Below are 19,262 nucleotides of genomic sequence, written 5' to 3' on the forward strand. Positions count from 1 at the left end.
TGGAGCATTAGTATAAAGAAGTTGTGAAATGTAATCTGTGAACCTCTTTTTCCCTTAATCGGCTCTGCTGCTTATGATAGAAGCAGGACCTCTGCCCAAATTTTTCCTTCAAGTGTCTCTCCCCTCAGTAACAGTGAAGTTTTACTCTAAGGTGAGAGAGCTGCCCTCTGGACAGGCCTAAATTCATACAGGCCCCTCCCTCCAGGCCCCTCACTAAAAGGGTGAGTTAATAGGATTCTTAAGAAACTGAATTTTTTTTTTTAATAAAAAAGTAAGTTGTTATTATAATATTTAACTTGTGACATTTCTACATACTCTCCTAACAGAGACCAGCATTCACAGTGGTGAGGAACAGATTTTTCTAGGCATTTTACTGAATAAGGGATAAAATGCTGGCTTTGCCTTTGCTGGTGGCCTGCTTGGCAAAGCTTCTCTGGGTTCCTGCCTGACATTCCCAAACAGCACAGCACTTTGAGGGACTCTCTCCACTGACTACAACTTCAATAAATTGTTGCTAAATTTCTGCTGTGAAAACTTATTTAAAATTTAGAAATTAATTCACAGGATGCCTACCCCTCTGGGGTCACATATCTAGAAGAAGGGAGATTTTAGCCCAGGAAACATCTTATCACAGATACTGGGTTACTTCAGGTCTGTACTAACAAGAAAAGTCAGTGTGACACAAGGCCTTGGTGTTCCGAATGTCAGAACAGTTGCAAAATCTTTTTTTTTTTTTTTTTTGAGAAAAAGTAAGATTTATTGAAAATACATTCCATAAAGAGATGGGCCACACTAGGGAAGGCTGAAGCCCTGTGGAACTTTGGAGGTAAAGAGATAAGATAGTAGGCCCCGAAGGGAGGGGCCGGTTTCCAGCCAGGAAGGCTATACTCCAGTTGTAAAATCTTGTTTTCTAGATTTCTCCATTTAGTCATTAACTATTCGGTTACTCAAACCTGGATATTTACAACAAAAGAAATAAATAAACAAAAGCAAACAAACAAACAAAACAACCATGAAATTTTTTGCAGATCTTGAAAATAAGGTTAACAGTGAGAGTTAAAAGAGTAAAATCCATATGCAACGGATGAGATTAATGGACTCCTCTAAGGGACAAATAACATGTATGCCATTAACAAATCTCAAGAAAGTGTTAAGAAGGGTTAGAAAAAGGGAGTCAGAGAACAGCAATTTCAGTCTAAATCTATCCAGGGGAGAGAGGCACCTGGTGGTAGCAGTAGCAGTTCTGATGGCTCAGAAGAATGAAAGCAAATGGAGCAGTTAAAGGATACTGCTACGTGCCAGCTGAGGATGGTGACTTGCACATGGATGAGTGGTGAGAGTGGAGACGGAGTAAAGTGGATAGATTCAAGATTTATTTCAGAGATAAATCCCAAGATAAATACCAAGGGACTTGATAAGGGATTGGATTGGCTTATAGGAATGGAGAAGATAGTGGAAATGTTAACTCCCCAATTTCTGATGTGATTAGCTGAATGGATGAAATGCTATTATCTGATATGAGCAGCACTGAGGGAACAGAAGTAGATTAGGAGGAAAGGTCAGGCAAGTAATTTTGGATATGCCACCTTCTAGATGCCTATGTGGTAAGCAAAATGACCAAGTGATATAAGGGTGTGTTTGATATAAGGATCTGGCAAAGTCTAAGCTTGAAAAGTCTAGACTAAATTTGGAAATCATTGGTATATAAACTGTATTTAAAGCAACAAGAGAGAATGAAATGATCTAAAGAGAGAGTGTAGAATGAAAAAGGAGACGCCTCAGATCTAAGCTCTGAGCATCCAACATTAAAAGGACCAGGAAAAGGAAGAGAAACCTGCAAAAGATGAGGAGAATAAGTGAAGGCATAACATGAAAAGACAGTGTTTTAAGAAAAAAGGCAGCCAACTATTGAGTACTGATGGAAATCAAAAAGTATCTAGTGGATTTAGCAACAAGGAGGTCATTGGTGATCATGGAAAAGAGTTTTGGTATAAAGGTATGAGGAGACATGTTAGGTTGGGATCATTCATCCATTCATTTAGCAAATACATAATAAGTATCTATGACATGCCAGGTACAAGGTGTTGGGGATGCAATGAACAAAACAGATACAATCCCTATTCCAGGGAGAGGAAGCCATTGAATAAGTGATTTAATGACAAATATAATTATGATAAGAGCTATAAAAAAAAGGTAAGGATACCATGAAACTGTGTAACAAGGGAACCCTGTCCAGCTTAAAAGCGAGGGAAGGGATGTATAAACTGTACTTGAAAGTTTTGAGTAGTCACAGCAGTGAGACAAGGGGGAGAGAGTATGTGCCAGGCTGAAGGAACCACACACGGAATCCTAGAGGGGTGAAGACCATCATTAAAAGTCAGTAGTGTGGCAGGGATACGGCGAACAAAAGGACTCAACCCAGGGGTGTACATAGGTCTTCTAGTGTTTCACATTTTTGGATATGTAAGTATGCAAAAAGAAATGTAGCGAAAATTCTTGTGGCTAAATATCCTAGGGAAAAAGTTGAGTGGTGGAAGCTTCCAGAATTGATTTGGTTCTGAGAATCAAGGAAGATAGGATTGAATAAGAATCCCATTGACAAGCCCTACTTGCAGGAGGCAATGGAGAGGAGCAGGTAGATTGTGTCATAAACAGCCCGATAGCTGCCTACCTTTATGTCCGGGAGAAGTAGGAGCTAAGAGAGCTCTTTATAGACATCCTGGGTTATGGGGGAGATTCCTGTTAGCCTCCAACTCAGTTCTGTCCTCTTCCCTTCGTGTTATGTCTGCAAATAGCTGGTTCAGGAATAATTTACCTCATTTAGAAATTAGTTATCAATAAAAGACCAGAACAGGAACGGTACAAACATGATACAGAAAAAAAAGAAAAGAAAGAAAAGAAGAGGAAAAGAAATGCAGACAAAGAACATTCACCAGAAATATATTGCCGAGGAGCAAGTAAAATTTGTGATTGAACAGTCTGCCATAAAATTGTAGAGAGCATCCAGTGTGGAGGCATTCCACACTAAGGGAAAGGAGAGGGCCAATGTGGGAGTTGGGGTGGGGCAACTGAGGTGTGAGAACCTGAGTGGGATGAGAGGTGCATCCTCACAGGGCAGTGGTAGTAATAGGGGGTGTCAAAGCCTTTGAAGGGTGAGGAGGCATCCATATGGGTGGGTGTAAGGTGAAGGAGACTGAGTATGATGAAGAGGATAACCACAGGGAAGGGCCAGTGTGGGGTGTAGGCACCTGGGTAAGCTGGGGACAACATTTGTTTAGATGAGAAGGCAACAATAGAGATAGGAGATTGGTACATATAGGGGGATTGATAAAATAAGTGAATATATGAAGAGTGAGGGGATAGGGGTTTCTCATTGTTGGAAAAGGGAGATACAAATATGGAAAGAGAAAAAAACAGAATGAAGCCCGAATGGTGTTGCATAAAATTGAAGAAGAGATCAGTGTAAACTTGTGGTTTTCAATATAGATAGACATACAAATAAATATAGGCATAAATATCTGTATGTATTCACATATACTCTGTCTACTGAAAGAGCTTAGGAACATATTCTCTTTGCTATACCTGATAGCAAAGAGAATATCTAGCACTCAAATCTTGGTTTCTAAATACCATTCTCCAGGAAAAGGAACTAGGTTTCCTTGAAGAAATTACTTAATCTAAAGCTGGGACAGGAAAAGTACAAGATGAACCTGGTAGATGTTACTGGGCCAGAAAGTAAGTAAGTATTCCCAGACGAAGGGACACATCACAAGTATGTAGGAAAGGATGTGGCGCTTCCGTGCCCTTTCTAAGCATGCCACTCTCCTAGTACCTCCACTTGTTCACCAACCAGGAAGCTCTTCAAACCCTGTCCTTTTGGGGTTTTACGGAGGCTTCATTACGTAGTCATGACTGATTAAATCACTGGCTACTGGTAATTGATTCAGCATTCAGCTCCCCGGAGGACAGGGGTAAGAAACTGTGGGAAGTGAAACTGTGGACAAGGGGAGATTGCTATAATAGGTGTCTTAAAGACATAGAAGGTCTAAATTGCATGATTAATAATTAGATAAAACTTGGCATTCTAAAAAGAGAATACACTTTCTTTTAAATATCCATAAATAATTCACAAAAACTGACTCTATATTAGATCAAAAAGAAAATCTCTGTAAAGTACAAATGGTACAGATAGTACAGATAACATCTAAACTCAAGGCAGTAAAAAAAATTTAGGGAGACCACCTAGGAAGATCAAGTGCTGTAGGCATAAAAAATAAAAAATAAAGGATTGTAAGCTGACAAGTTCCTTGCAATCTGTGAGGTCAACCAAGGGTTGCCTCATCTAAAAAAAATATATATATATATATGTATATGTATGTATATATATATATATATACACATATATATGTATTTATATATATATATACATACATATACATATATATATTTTTTTTCCTAACTTGTTTTATGAGATCAGCATAACCAATACACCCAAACCAGACAAGGACATTATAAGAAAAGAAAATTACAAGCCAATCTCTCTCATCAATATAGATACAGAAATTTTAAACAAAATATTAGCAAATCTAATTACAGTAATACATTTAAAACATGTGTGGTTTTTCAAAGTTCAATAACATGAGTTGATATGCAGTTAGGTTTGAAAGCTTGTTGTATTTTCTGATGGCATCATCAGAAAATATAATAGTAAATTCTCAACTGAAATGTCAGTTCGGAAGCTTGAATTTTCATAGTCACGTCAGTATTATGTAAGAAGAAGCTGAACTTTGAAATCAGACTGATCTGGGATGGAACCACTACTTTACCAATTTACCAGCTATTAAGTTCAGACAAGCCTTACTGTCAACTTTTCAGCTTTAAAATGAGAATGACACTAGCTACTCCAGAATGTTCATTTGTGGAATTAATAAGACAGTATTTATATGGTCAATATGCTGAGCTGACACCCCAAAGTATCCTCACATTTAGAATAAAATCAATAAGACTCAAATAAAAGGGATGAGATCAGACACCAGTAGAAATGATGCAGCCAAAGGGATTATTTGTGAATGTGTAATAGATCAGTCTCAGGAACATCCAGATCAAATTAAAGTGACATGGATATATTGTCATCTCAGGAAAATATGGATTGGACAGGACTAGATTAGCTTAGGTATAAACCTAATTAATTCCATAGTAGCGTAGGAAGAAAATATGTGCTTGCAGAAAGGATACTTGGTCTCCAAAGTCATCCTGGAAAGACAATTCTCTGGTCTAAGGTCATGAGGAGCTAGTCCTTACAATGGAGACATCCCGATACAGACATGGAAGAATCAGACCAACCAAAGCAGGGCATCATCAGCCTGTGCTTTTCTAGCAACCCACCCCTCCATCTCTCCCCCACCGCCAACACACATACCTCCTGCTTTCGTCCTGGGCAAACTTCTAGGATGGGGTGACTTCTACACAGGTTTGCTCACAAGATGCACCAACAGCACATCCATTCTATTCCCTTAGTGCTGGATGGGTGGAAATCTAAAAGCCCTCAATCCAGGACCTTGGTCCTTTCACCTTCCCTAGTGCCTCAGAGATGCTAGTGAGGATACTTGGTTACTTATTGTAATCCCCATCCTTTCCTACCACCCTAATCTAGTTAGGTTGTGTGTCAATAAGGAAAGAAAATGAGGCTTTGGTGATTCAGGTTTCTCTGGTGGCTGCTACACAATTCATCAAAGACAAGGCTGTGATGATGATTTCTCAGTCTTATCAAATACAGTACTTACCCCTTCTGAAGAAAAATATGTTCATTATGAGACAGTTTAATTTTTATATGAGCACTTCTGGTTCTTTCATGTTTTAGAGAAAATCTTGTATTAGTCAAACACCTTCTTCTTGACTAGTTCTGAGCCTCTGTTTTCTTCTTTTCTTCTCTTCTATCATGTTTCATTATTTCCCAAGAAGGCAGTACCACCATCACATACTTCCATCACCTTTATTTTCCCTCGCACAGCTTTTCCCCGCCATCACCCAGAAAGCTTATCACTTTAACCTTGTGGATACCTCTCCTCACAGTTTATTTCCTGGTTTAACTTTCTCCTGTTGAATGATGTCCATCTCCTACCCATCCACTTGGTATATTGGGTTTAACCACAGTCCCATCATGCCAGAAAGACTGGAACATGCTGCATTAACAAAGCACTATTTATTCTTCATGGAACAAAATAAGATGTTTTCCTCAAGAGTAGTGGTTCTACTCTCTACATGTCCCAGACCAATAGACCAACTGACCTTTAGAAGGTGAAACTAAACTTCTCTTGCTCAACTCACCCTTCTCACTATGTCATCCTCTAAGAGTTGGATGTAGATTCTGTTCTGTTTACCCATATTGTTTGCACTTAATTATCTTTATGGTCTTTAGCTTCGACAGTTAAATCAACAACATTGATTCATTTTCAGTACGCGCGGAGCACCAAACCATAAGGGAAGTGCATGACATGCTCCCAGTCCTGAAAGAGATGACAATCTGTGGGGAAGGACCTCCCCTCCCCAAGAAAACATACATCAACTCAAATGAGTCAAATAGAAAAGTAAAATGGAGCTTCACTATTACCACAAGGGAAGTAACAGGTGTGCTCCCTAAAGCCAGTCTGTACTAGGCGCTAAGAGCATGGGCTCTGGAATTGGTCTCTTGAGTTGGAATCCCATTTACCATCTGATTATATACTACTGCTTAAGCTATCAAATCTCTTCTCTGTAAGGTAGAGATAAATATAGTTTCTACCTCAGAGGGTTTTAGTGAGGATTAAATTAGATAATACAATGAAATGCTTAGTACAGTAATAATAATAGCTAATGTTTCCTAAGCATTTACTTTAGCCAATGTGGCAGGCTGCATAATGGCCCCAAAGATTCCAGGTGCTAATCCCTTAAACCTATGAATGTTAACTTATATGGTAATATTAACTTATATGACTTTACAGATGTAATTAAATTAAAAATCTCGAGATGGGAAGATTATCCTGGATTAAATTGGTGGATCCTAAATGTGATCATAAGTGTCTTTATAAGAGGGAGGCAGAGGGAAACTTTACTACGGAAGAAGGCAATGTGATGACTGAAGCAAGATGCTACACTGCTGGCTTTCAAGATGGAGAAAGATGCCACCAAAGAATGCAGCTCTAGATGCTGGAAAACACAAGGAAACATATTCTTCTCTAGAAGCTCAGGAGGGAATGTGGCCTTGTAGACACCTTAATTTTGGCCTGCTGAAATATTTCAAATTTCCATCCTCTAGAACTGTAAGAGAATAAATGTGCATTGTTGTTGTTTCCAGCTTTATTGAGATATAATCGACATATAACATTGTGTAAGTTTAAAGTATACAATGGGATGATCTGATACACATATATATTGTCAGATGTTTACCACAATAAGGTGGGTTACATCCTTCAGGTCACACAGTTACCGTTTTGTTGTCGTAAGGGGAAAAACATTAAGTTCTACTCTCATAGCAACTTTCAAGTATTCAATACAGTATTAACTATAGTCACTATGTTGTGCATTAGATCCTTGGAACTTATTCTTTGTATAACGGAAAGTTTGTACCCTTTGACCACTATCGTTCCCTTTCTCCCACCCCTCGGCCCTAGGTAGCCACCATTTCTATGAATTTAATGTTTTTAAATTTCACATTTAAGTGAGATCATACAGTATTTGTCTTTCTCTGACTTATTTAATCAAGTCTAACGTTTCCTTATTGATTTTCTGTCTGGATGATCTATCTATCCATTATTAAAAGTGGGGTTTTGAAGTTCATTACTGTTGTTGTATTGTTGTCTATTACTTCCTTCAGATCTTTAGTATTTACTTAATATATTTAGGTGCTCCAACGATGAGTGCGTGTATATTTACAATAATAAACTTCATTGTCTCTTGTTACAGTTCTTGACTTAAAGTCTATTTTGTCTGATATTTAAGTATACCTACCCCTACTCTCTTTTTCGCTTGTATGGAATGTCTTTTTCTGTCCCTTCACTTTGAGCTTACATGTCACCTTGAAACTGAAATGAGTCTCTTATAGTTGAGTCTTGTTTTATTTTTATCCATTCAGGCACTCTATGCCTTTCGATTGGAACATTTAACCCATTTACACTTAAAGTAATTGATAGGCGAGGACTTACTATTGCTCTCTTGTTCCTTGTCTTCTGGCTGTTTTGTAGTTCCTTTGTTCATTTTTTCCTGACCTGCTGTCTTCTTTTGTGAATTGTTAATTTCCTATAGTGGCATATTATGATTCCCTTCTCTTTATCTTGTGTGTATCTACTATATGCTCTTGTTTTGTGATTAATATGAGACTTACTTGAAACATCTTATAGATATTATAGTCTATTTCAAGTTGATAACTTCAATGGCATACAAAAACTTTACACTTTTATTCACCCTACACACACATTGTGCTTTTGATATACACTTTACATCTTTTTAACGCATATTCATTAACAAATTATTATAGTTATAGTTATTTCTAATACTTTATTCTTTCAATCTCTCTATTAGAGTTAGTGGTTAACACACCACCATATTACAACATTAGAGTATTCTGAATCTGACTACTTCTCTTGACCAGTATGTTGTTTCTTTTCATATGTTTTCATGTTACTAGTTAGCATCTTTTTGTTTCAGCTTGAAGAACTCCCTTTTAGCATTTCTCGTAAGGGAGGTATAGTGGTGATGAACATCCTTTGGCAGCACAAGGTCCAGGGGTCATGGTGACTCTTCAGCTCATGCTGTTGGGAGTCCACATTGTTGACAATGGTCCTTGGCAAGTGCTATGGGGCATCTACAGAGGCTTCAAAGGCTGTTGAGGTCCTCAGCAACACCTCTGGTCCAGCAGCTAGGGACCATGGCAATCAGCAATGGTGACTGGAGCTGGTGTTATGCACATGCCCAGCTGCAGGGACTGGTTACAAACATACATGTAGTGGTGGGGTCTAGGGCAGGCAGCAAGGGCTAGGGACAAATGCGTACGCACTTGCAGTTGTGGGGGCCCTGGCTCTCAGTGTGCACTATCATGGTTGCGGGGTTTCACCATGGGCGCATGGCAGTGGAGGCCATTGACAGGAGTCAGGCCAAGGGGTACAGGTGCACAGCTGGAGGAGCTAGCTGTAGATGAGCACAGTGACGTAGGCCAGTGACAGAAGACAGAGACTGATCCAGGTCCACAAGCAGGTGCAGAGTCCAAAGCTGTTGTGTTCTCTCATGGCTGCATAGTGTCCCCACACAAATGCTCACAGTAGTGAAGTCTGGTGGCAGGCATCAGGCCAGTGACATGCAAGTGCACAGGTAGAGGGGCTAACCCCAAGCACAGGTACAGTGGTTGGAGTCAGCCACAGGAGTCTGGGGTAGCATCTTGCACTCACACAGCTACATAGAACTGGGCTGGCTATAAGTACAGTTCCTGGGTTCTGCAGGGTGAGGGATGGGACTCAGGAGGCTGGTGTCAGCAAAAGCAACTAGCTGTGGGAGGAAAGCCAGTGACCTGAAGGGAGTCCACAACAACTGTGCTGGCTGATGGTTTCTTCAGCGGTGAAAACTGTTAGGGTCATCTGCAGAGGAGGTTACTGGGAATTGCAGTTGCTCCTACTGCATGACTGCTACTGGGAGACCCTGCTTTTCTTCCTTGTTCCTATCTATCTCTATACATCTCAGCATTGCCAGTCTCTGGGTGTGGTAAAACCAAAGCAGGTCATTTGTGCACTGCCCCCAAAAGCCGGGGAACCTGGTTGCTCACCCCACTCTTTCCTTCCTGGTGAGGGGAAGTCTGCCGCATCCCGCAAGTGGTAAATCTCGTTACATCCAGTGCAGCTCTGGAAAATATACCTGAGTGGGAACAGTGGGAGATGTAGGAAAGAAAAAAGACAGAAAGCTGGGATCAGGAGGTCCACTGTCCACTGAAGGTGGAGCAGAGGCGCAGTTTTATTTTTGCAAGCTGCTTTTAGACAAGAACATAATAGTTGGCATAAGCAATTTCCCTTAGGCATAACAACACTGTTTCTTTTACTTTTCCCAAGCCATATCTTATCAGGACCTTCAGCTTGTTTGCCTGCTTGAGGCTACATTTATACTTTCTTGCTCTCAGAAGGAGTTTGTGGAGACAAGGTAACCCTTGGTTGCCCTTGTAGACCCTCGGTTTACAATCCGCTCTCCACAGAACTCTTTCTAGCTGGGGAGTTTCCTCTTGGTGTTGAGCTATGCTGGCCTAAAGGATGGGTTGATGCAGGCAAAATAAGGCTGACTTTCTTCCCTTTCGTGCAGTTATTCTCAAGTTTTTTGTTCAACTGTGTTGCTGAAGTTTCTTAAGTGGACCCCAGAGCTCTCCAGAGCTGTTTTTATTGGTGGATAGCTGTCAAATTGTTGATCTTTGGGGAGGGGATGGAGGCTGGGGTTACTTACTATGCTCTCTTGATGACCTCACTTCCAAATGTGTGTTGTTTTAAGATACTAAATTTGTGGTAATTTATTATAGCAGCCATAGTAAACTAACACAGTCAGGCATTATTCTAAAGGCTTCCAGTATGTTTCTTCACCTAGCTCTCACCTTTTCCCATCTTTTCATTAAGCACAGAGAGGTGTATTAGTAAGTAGACACTTACAAATCTACGACCCTTAGTTAGCTCCGCCACACACACAATGTACCTACAAGTGTAAAATCTTCCTGACTTACTTTATTCTGAGACAGGGAGGAACCTAAAGAGGCTTAAGTCTAGAAGCTTTTCCTCAAACCACCCCCACACCAATCCTATAACCCAGGGTACAGAGTAAGATGGAAAGAAGTTGCAACAGGGAAAAGAAACTTATATTTTCATTGACTTGTTTTGTAAATCTGGGTTTTTATATTAAGTTAGGTTAATAGATCTGTATTTACATTAAAGTGGGTTATGGTACAAGATAGATCTGTCATAGACTTCATCTATCAGGCTTCATTCTAAGTAATATCCCTGGTTCGAACCCACAGGGACAGCTTCTCTCTCTCTCTCTCTCTCTCTCTCACACACCACACACACACACACACACACACACACACACATTCATCAACCATGATGTTCTCCTAGGAAATCCTTTCCTTTATGTAGTTGTGGGAAGAATAGGGAGCAGTAGCAGTGCTGTCCTACTTCTGACATCTCTCTACCTTGTAATTTTGTTTCAAGAGAATTTACTTAACATGGAATTCACTTAACAGCTTCAGTGAAGCTGCTGCATAGTGATTTCTGATGACAGATTTGCTATTTATTGCACACTGGCTTTGCCTTGGATAACCGCTATGTTCCCCAGTTTCTTCATCTGTAGAAAATAGAATATCTATTGTTAGTATTGGCATAAGGATTCAAATGAGATGATATAAGGGAAAGTGTCCTGGATATGGCAATCATAGTGCACGGCATGCTTAAAACTCCTGCTGAGAAGGAACTTAAGCAGCCAAGTTGGTCCACAGTTGATTGGACCATGTATAGGTGCTTGATGCGCCAAAGTTAGCCAGATCCATAGGCTGACCCGATACTAATGAGGCAGCTTAGTGAACAAAGTTCTGCCTAAAAAGTAAGGTAGCAGCAGATTTCTCTCTAAAACCTAAAATGGAAAATGGGAATCAGGCAATGAGGGGCAGGAAATGAAGTTAAAAAGCTGTAAAAGGGGAAGAAGAGGTAGGGCCTGAAGCGAGTTGCAGTTCTTGAGCAGGGCTAAGTTATAAGGAAACAGAAACTATGAATATGCAAAAGTAGTGAGGTAAAGAAAAGATATAGCATGGATGCTGAGGAAGCAGGGAGAAGTGGGGAACTCCCACAACAAGGAAAGTCTGAATAGGTGAGTCACATAAATGGCAGGATAGTACAATGAAGGTGTATTAACTTCTGCCACTGAGATTCCTAGAGCCATCTGGGATTCAAGAGTTCCTGTTCTTGGATTCCTGTGGTTTGCCTATCTTCCTTAAGCCACATGCCATCTTAAAATAAACTCTCATTACTTGAGCTAGTCTATTAATCCATATTTCTTGTAAAAGAGCTTAATTAAAACTAAATGAATCCATCTGGTAGTTTCATCTCATTTTTAAATGGATCATAAGGGAGGCAGGAGAATACTCCTGGATTTGCCATTCAGAAGCTGCTTGTGTCTTCGAGGAAGCTGCTTGAAAGAAACACAGAAAACAAACCAGCTCCCTGTCACATTTGTGCCTGTGGCCTGAGTCATGGAGTAATGCAGAAAGGAGAAAACCAAGATTCCTATCTGCGGCCTGACTCTGCACCAGCCAAAAGAACGAAGTTGTTCTTCTGAAACTTTCTCAGCTATTCCAGTATCCCTCTTCTTTCCCCTCCTGGAATCAGGACTAGTGCTCTCAGAGAATTTTGTTTTTTTTCTGTATTACAGCACCTATTTCACTGTGCCTTACAGTCAGATGTTTATGTTTCACACTCCCAAACTAGGTTACTAATGCCTTACTGACATTTGTCCTACTCTCTGTCATCTCTCTCTGCAGTAGGTTTAGCACTTAGTGACCAGTAAATGTTTATTGAATGAAAGAATGAATGAATGAATAAATGAATGAATGAATGAATGAATGAGACAACTCTTACAGGATCGATGAACATGTATTATGGAAAGCTTTGTTTTATCTGGCACCTCCAGGTCCATACAACCCATTTCCTAATAAAGAGTAAAGGCAATCAGGGCACTGTTGGTCTCATCCTGGAAACTGAAAAAAAATACTTGCCTTTATCCTCTGGGTTCCTAAGCTCATGAATTCAACAAATAGTTTCTAAAAAAAACTCCTGTGTTCCAGGTATTATGCTGGGTCCTGAGGGGGGCTGCAAAGATGAGTAAGAAATATTCTTGCTCTCAAGTCCCTAAATATCTAGTAGGAGACTTTATAGGTGTACACAAATAATTGTTGTGTAATAAATAATTGAGTAATCTGAGTGCTGTAAGTGGAATAAAGAGTTCTATGAGGAGATGGGGCAAGAAGAGGGACTTACAAAAGAGGCTTCATTCAGACTTATCCTTTGAGATGATGCTTGACAGTAGGACAGGTGGGAAGGGAGGGAAAGAAACAAGTTTTAAAAATCTGACGAACGAGGAAGAAACACAGTACAGAGGAGGTGTGGTGAAGAGACTAACTAGGACAAGGAAATGAAACCCACACCAAAGATAAGAGCAAGGTGGAAGAAATCTCAACAGGGTAGCAGAGGAACAAATCCCCATTAGAGGCCTGAAAACTGGCAGGTACCCTTTTTTAAGAAGGCAGTGCTAGAAATCTTACCATTTGCAACAACATGGATGGACTTAGAGGGTATTATGCTAAGTGAAATAAGTCAGAGAAAGACAAATACCATATGATCTCATTTATATGTGGAATCTAAAGAACAAAATGAACAAACAAAACAGGAACAGATTCATAGATACGGAGAACCATAGATATGGTTGCTAGATGGGAGTGGGTTGGGAGGTTGGTTGAAAAGGTGAAGAGGGTAAGAAGTACACATTGGTAGTTTCAGAATAGTCATAGGGATGTGAAGTACAGCATAGGGAATATAATTAATAATATTGTAATAAATGCATATGGTGCCAGGTGGGTACTACACTAATTATGTAAATGTCTAATCACTATGCTGTATACCTGAAACTAATATAAAATAATATTGAATGTCAACTGTAATTGAAAAATTAATTTTTTAAGGGCAATACTGAAAAGAAGAGCTCACCAAAGCAAAGTTGGGAATTCCAGGAAGAGGTGAGGGAAGTCTGTGTCACATTCGTAACTGCAAAAGCGGGGACTGGAGAATTGAAGAGCTCTCTGATCAAGGAAGCAGAAATCTCCTAAAGAATGTTACACAACCAGATTTGAGCAAAGCCCCAGAGTGACAAAGAAAGGTTGAGAAGAGATCGGGTAAGCTGAAAAGAACTTTACTTTATGCAGGAGATGTGGGTGATATTCTGGCTAGCCAGTACTGCATACTCCGGAAATCAAAGGAGAAGTTACAGCAGGGAATCAGACACCAGCCTGGGAAATTAGCCCTGGGTCAGGAGATGGAAGGAGAATGGAAACAGCAATTAACTCAGTTGGAGTCTACATTATAAGTCATGATAGCGTTTTCTATGCCACTAAAACCAGAATTAATGCCTGAAGGTATGTAAGTAGTTCTGGATACAGACAAAAGTTGCTCTCACAGCAGTGGGAAAAACTCCAAGACACATTGAGGCAGGTATATAAAATGAAAGCAGAGAGAATCTGATTTAAGTACAAGAGTTATTTACTTTCCATTTTATTTTTAAATTTCAGATACATCTATTGCTCCTGAGTACTTTTACTTCAGATAAAAGACAGACCAGGTATTTTACCTTTCAGAGCACGCATACAAGGGCACCTGATGAACATAGGTTTTGCACTCAGTGACATATATCCAGAGCTATAAAGGATATTCATAGTGGCCAGTATACATTGAGCATGTGACAACTGCTAGGCTTTGTGCAAAGCACTTTTTACAAGCATTATCTCATTTAATCCTCACAATATTACCTATGACATTATATTACATACTATCTTTATTTCTCAGATGGGAAAACAGGTTACATAGCTTGCCAAGATCACAAAGCTAGTAAGTAACTCATGGAGCTACAAGAAAGTTTTTTATATCATAAACTCATTATTTTTTATAGTTATAGGACTATTCAGATTTCTTCTTTTGTGTATGTGTCAGTTTTAGTAAAAATTACTTCCTAGGAATTTGGATAGTTCATTTAGCTCTTCAAACTTATTGGCGTAAATTTGGTCAAAATTTTATTTTATAATTTTGTTAATATCTGTGGGATCTATGATGTATTCCACTTTTTAATTTCTGATACTGGTAATATATACTTTTTTCTCTTTTTCTTGAGCAATCTTGCCAATATGTATCAATTTTATTAATCTTTTCAAAGAAACATTTTCCTGATTTGTTGTTCCTTTCTAAGTTCGTTTCCTATTTCATGAATTTCTCTTCTTATCTATATTATTTCCTTCCATCTATTTCCTCTGGGAGTTTTTTGGTTATTTTTTTCTAGCTTCTTGAGATGGATGCTTAGCTCATTGATTTTTAGCCATTATTCTTGTCTAAAGTATGTATCTAACACTATACAATTTCCTAAAGCATGGCTTTGGCTGCATCCCACAGCTTTTATATTTTATTACCATTTAGTTTAAAATATTTTCTAATTTCCATTGTGATTTTTTTTAATGCATGGGTTATTTAGAAATGTATCTCTTTAATATTCAAATATGAGGGTTTTCTAGTTATTGTTTTTTATAGATTTCTTGCTTAATTGCACTGTGGTCAGAGAACATACTTTGAATATTTCAATTTTTTGAAATCGTTGAGATTTGCTTTCTGGTTCAGTATACAGTCTGTAACAGTTATATTTTCCAAAGACTGTAGCAGATTACATTTTCCAAAGATGGCCACAATATCTGCAATGCCACATGATCTTTGCTAAGTGATTATGCCACTTTCCCATCAAGAGGGGGAGCCTATGTTTCCATCTCCTTGAATCTTGGCAGCCCTGTAACTAACCAAGAAAAAATAAATAGCTGGCGTGGCCCCTTTTGCTTCTAGCTTCTTGGAAGATGGCCACCATGTAAAAAGTGTGACTACCATGCTGTGAGAGACTTAAGCCATATGGAAAGATCCTAGAAGATGAGATATCTTGAGAAAAGAAAATAAGACCAAAGAGCACCAAGGTGTCAGAACATGTGACTAAAGGAGCCAGCTTAGATATCTAGTCAAGACTTTAGATCTAGACTGTAGTTCCAGCTGTTTCTGACTGAAGTCACATAGAAGACCTCAAGTGAAAACCACCCGTCTGAGCCGTCAACCCACAGAACCTTGAGAAATAATAAGTTGCTATTTTAAGCTCTACATTTAAGGGTAATTTGTAATGTAGCAATAATTATCCAGAACATAATGAAATTGTTTAAATGTTCCATGCATATTTAAAAAAAATTAACAACTGTAATTTTTGGATGTGATGTTTTGTATGTGTCAATTAAGTCAACTTCATTACTGTGTATTTCAAATCTATATCCTTAATGCTTTGGTTTGTTTTCTACAAATTACTGAGAAAGGTAGATTGAAAATCTCTCACTATGATTCTGTATTTGCCTGTTTCTCATTTTAGTTCTGTAAATTTTTGATTTACCTATTTTGAGGCTCAGTTATTAGGTGAGCACAGATTTAGAGTTGTATATATCCTGGTGAACATAACTTTTACCATTGCCAAATATTCCTCTTTATCTCTAGTAATGCTTTTGCTTTAGAGTTTACTTTGTCTGATATTAATATAACTACACTAGTTTTCTTTTGGTTAGTGTTTGCATGCTATGTCATTTTCCATTCTTTAACTTTCAATATTTCAAGATCTTTATATTCTAGATAATATGCCTATATACATATATGTGTATATGTATAAAATACATAAATATATATTTTAAAAATATCTTTTACAAGCAATATATAATTATTTTTAAAACCCAAACTGTCAATAGTGGTCTTTTAATTGAAGCATTTAGTCCACTTACCTTTAAGGTAATTGATATATTTAAGGTAAATAATTAATATTTCTACTATATATCTTTCCCAAAAAAGGGAAAAGTTTTTCCTTGGGAAAAAATAAAAGTTATTACATTGATGCTGTTCACTGAAAAAACTACTCCAAATAAACTATTTCTGTCAATTAAGCTTTTAAAAAGCTGCTTTTGTTCAAAGCCTCAACTATATAATTTTTTTTTGGATAAATACATTTTTTCCCTTCAGCTATTCATGGATTCTTGTCTCTTCCAATTCTTTGGGAGAGCAGGGGAATGGAGCTGCCATAAACTCTCTGTGTCTTATAGGAGACAATATAGAACTCCCTAAGTCTACCTAATTCCCCCATGACCAATAACCCCAATTTGAGTTTAGAAAGTACTAACTTGACAATCATGCATCATCTATTTTGTGACAGGAACCAGAATATGCTAGTAATTATAATAATAAAACCATATAGCTTTTTTACTAAGCACAAACTAAGTGCTAGGTGTTTTCTTAAGTGCTTTGCCTGTACTCCCTCCTTAATCCTCATATTTCTCTGTAATTTTGGCACTATGATCCCCATTTACCACAGACAGGTTAAGTAACTGGTCCAAGATCACACTATGAGCTCTGTAATTGGAATTTAAACCAAGACAGCATGACTCTGTGCTCTTAGCCATTCCTTTATACTGCTACTGAAATGTGATGCCCTCTCCAGTGTAGAGAGTGTGAGTCCAAGTAGCATTCATGAGCATGTCTGCTTTGGCATAATGCAGAATGCAAGGTAAACAGAAAAAAACAGATAGATACTCTAGGAAAGGTCTGTATATTTTAATAAAAATATAAATAGCTTCAAGTGGATTCTCCTGTTATATAGTGATAACAGGATGATATAGCACTGGGCCACTAGGCCTTTCATTTGAGTACTTCAGGGAATCATTCCTAAATAGGAATTTATGCTAAATAGTATTTAAATAAGAATTCAAATAGGAATTTATGCTAGATAGTATTTCTGGAAATAATTTGTACCTAATAAAGATTTGTATACTCATGGGTCTTGAAAGTCTCTTAGAGATCAATTATTCAAAACACTCATTTGCGGCCTTTTGAGCCCCGCTTCTCTTGCTCAGGTCTGCTTCCACATCTGGAAGTGTATTTTCTCTTCTAATAAAATTTTTCTTTTCTACTGTAAAAAAAAACACTCATTTACACTATTAACAGTTATTATCTTTAGAGGTTGCACTCTAAGGGCCTTTTATTTTTATATTATTTATTTATATGCTGTCTAATTTTTTATAAGAATACATGATCAGAAAAATAAAGTTGTTATTCCTGCTAAGACAAGTCAATGGAAGAAAGAATAATCTTTTCAACAAATAGTACTGGAACAACTGGAATCCACATGCAAAAAAAAAAAAAAAATTTGTACTCCTACATCACACTATATACAAAAATTAACTCAAAATGAATCACAGACCTAAATGTAAACATTAAAACTATAAAAGTCTTAAAATAAAATATAGCACTAAATCTTCATGATTTTAATTTGGCAAAGACTTCTTAACTACAAAACCAAAACCACAACAAACAAAAGAAAAATAGAAAAATTGGACATCGAAATTAAAATACTTTCGTGTTTCAAACAATGCCATCGAGAAAGTGAAAGACAACCCATAGAACGGAAGAAAATACTTACGAATATATATATAATAAGGGATTTGTATCCAGAATATATAAAGAACTCTTACAACTCAATAATAAAATGATAACCCAAATTAAAAATGGGCAAAGGACTTGAATAGATGTTGGTTCATAAACTCCAGAACTTCCCAGGTGAAATCTGTAACTGGCCCCCCTCAAGTGGAGGGCAAGGAGAGACTGAAGAAAGATCATTCCAGATTGGTAGGTGGCAGACTTAATAAGCAGGGGAACTTACATACGAGGCTCCTCTTGGCCAGCCACAAGACAAGTGGATCTCTGCAACCACTTGCCAGAATCTTAAAAGTTTATATAGAGGCCTTAATTAGATTCAGTCTCATATATCATCTAGATCAGGAGCCCTCATCTCTGAGCCACAAGCAGTAGACAGGTATGGGTGCATGGCCTGTTAGGAACCAGGCTCCACAGCAGGAGGTGAGCAGCAGGTGAGCTAGTGGCGCTTCATCTGTAATGACAGCTGCTCCTCAGCACTAGCATCACCGCCTCAGCTCCACCTCAGATCATCATGCATTAGATTTTCATAGGAGCACTGATTTCTGGTGTTAAAAAGGTTGGGGAGTGCTGCTTTAAGGCACTGTATTTTGTATCTCTTACTTCCAAACTAATCCTAAGAGAGGCTTATGATAATGAACAGGCTGCTGACCTTGTTCTATAGGAGAGGATTTTGTGGAAGATAATAGTTCTTTACATCTGCAAAGTACTGACAGATTTGTGTCCTTGAAGTTATATAGGTGACTTTAGTGACATCACATGTCTTTTCTATTTATAGCAGCTTTAGTTAAAAATAGCTATTTCAAATGAAGTGTTTGATTACACTATTACTTAGCAGTGTGAAAAACTGAAAATAACCCCAATGTTTAAAAATAAAAATTATATTGCATCGATTTAATGAAATGGCTATTTTTTTCTTTTTAACAGCTTTATTAAGATATAATCAAACAAAACAGCATA

The sequence above is a fragment of the Pteropus medius genome, unplaced genomic scaffold (assembly GCF_902729225.1).
Source record: "Pteropus medius unplaced genomic scaffold, Ma_sr-lr_union100, whole genome shotgun sequence".
Lineage (NCBI taxonomy): Eukaryota > Metazoa > Chordata > Mammalia > Chiroptera > Pteropodidae > Pteropus > Pteropus medius.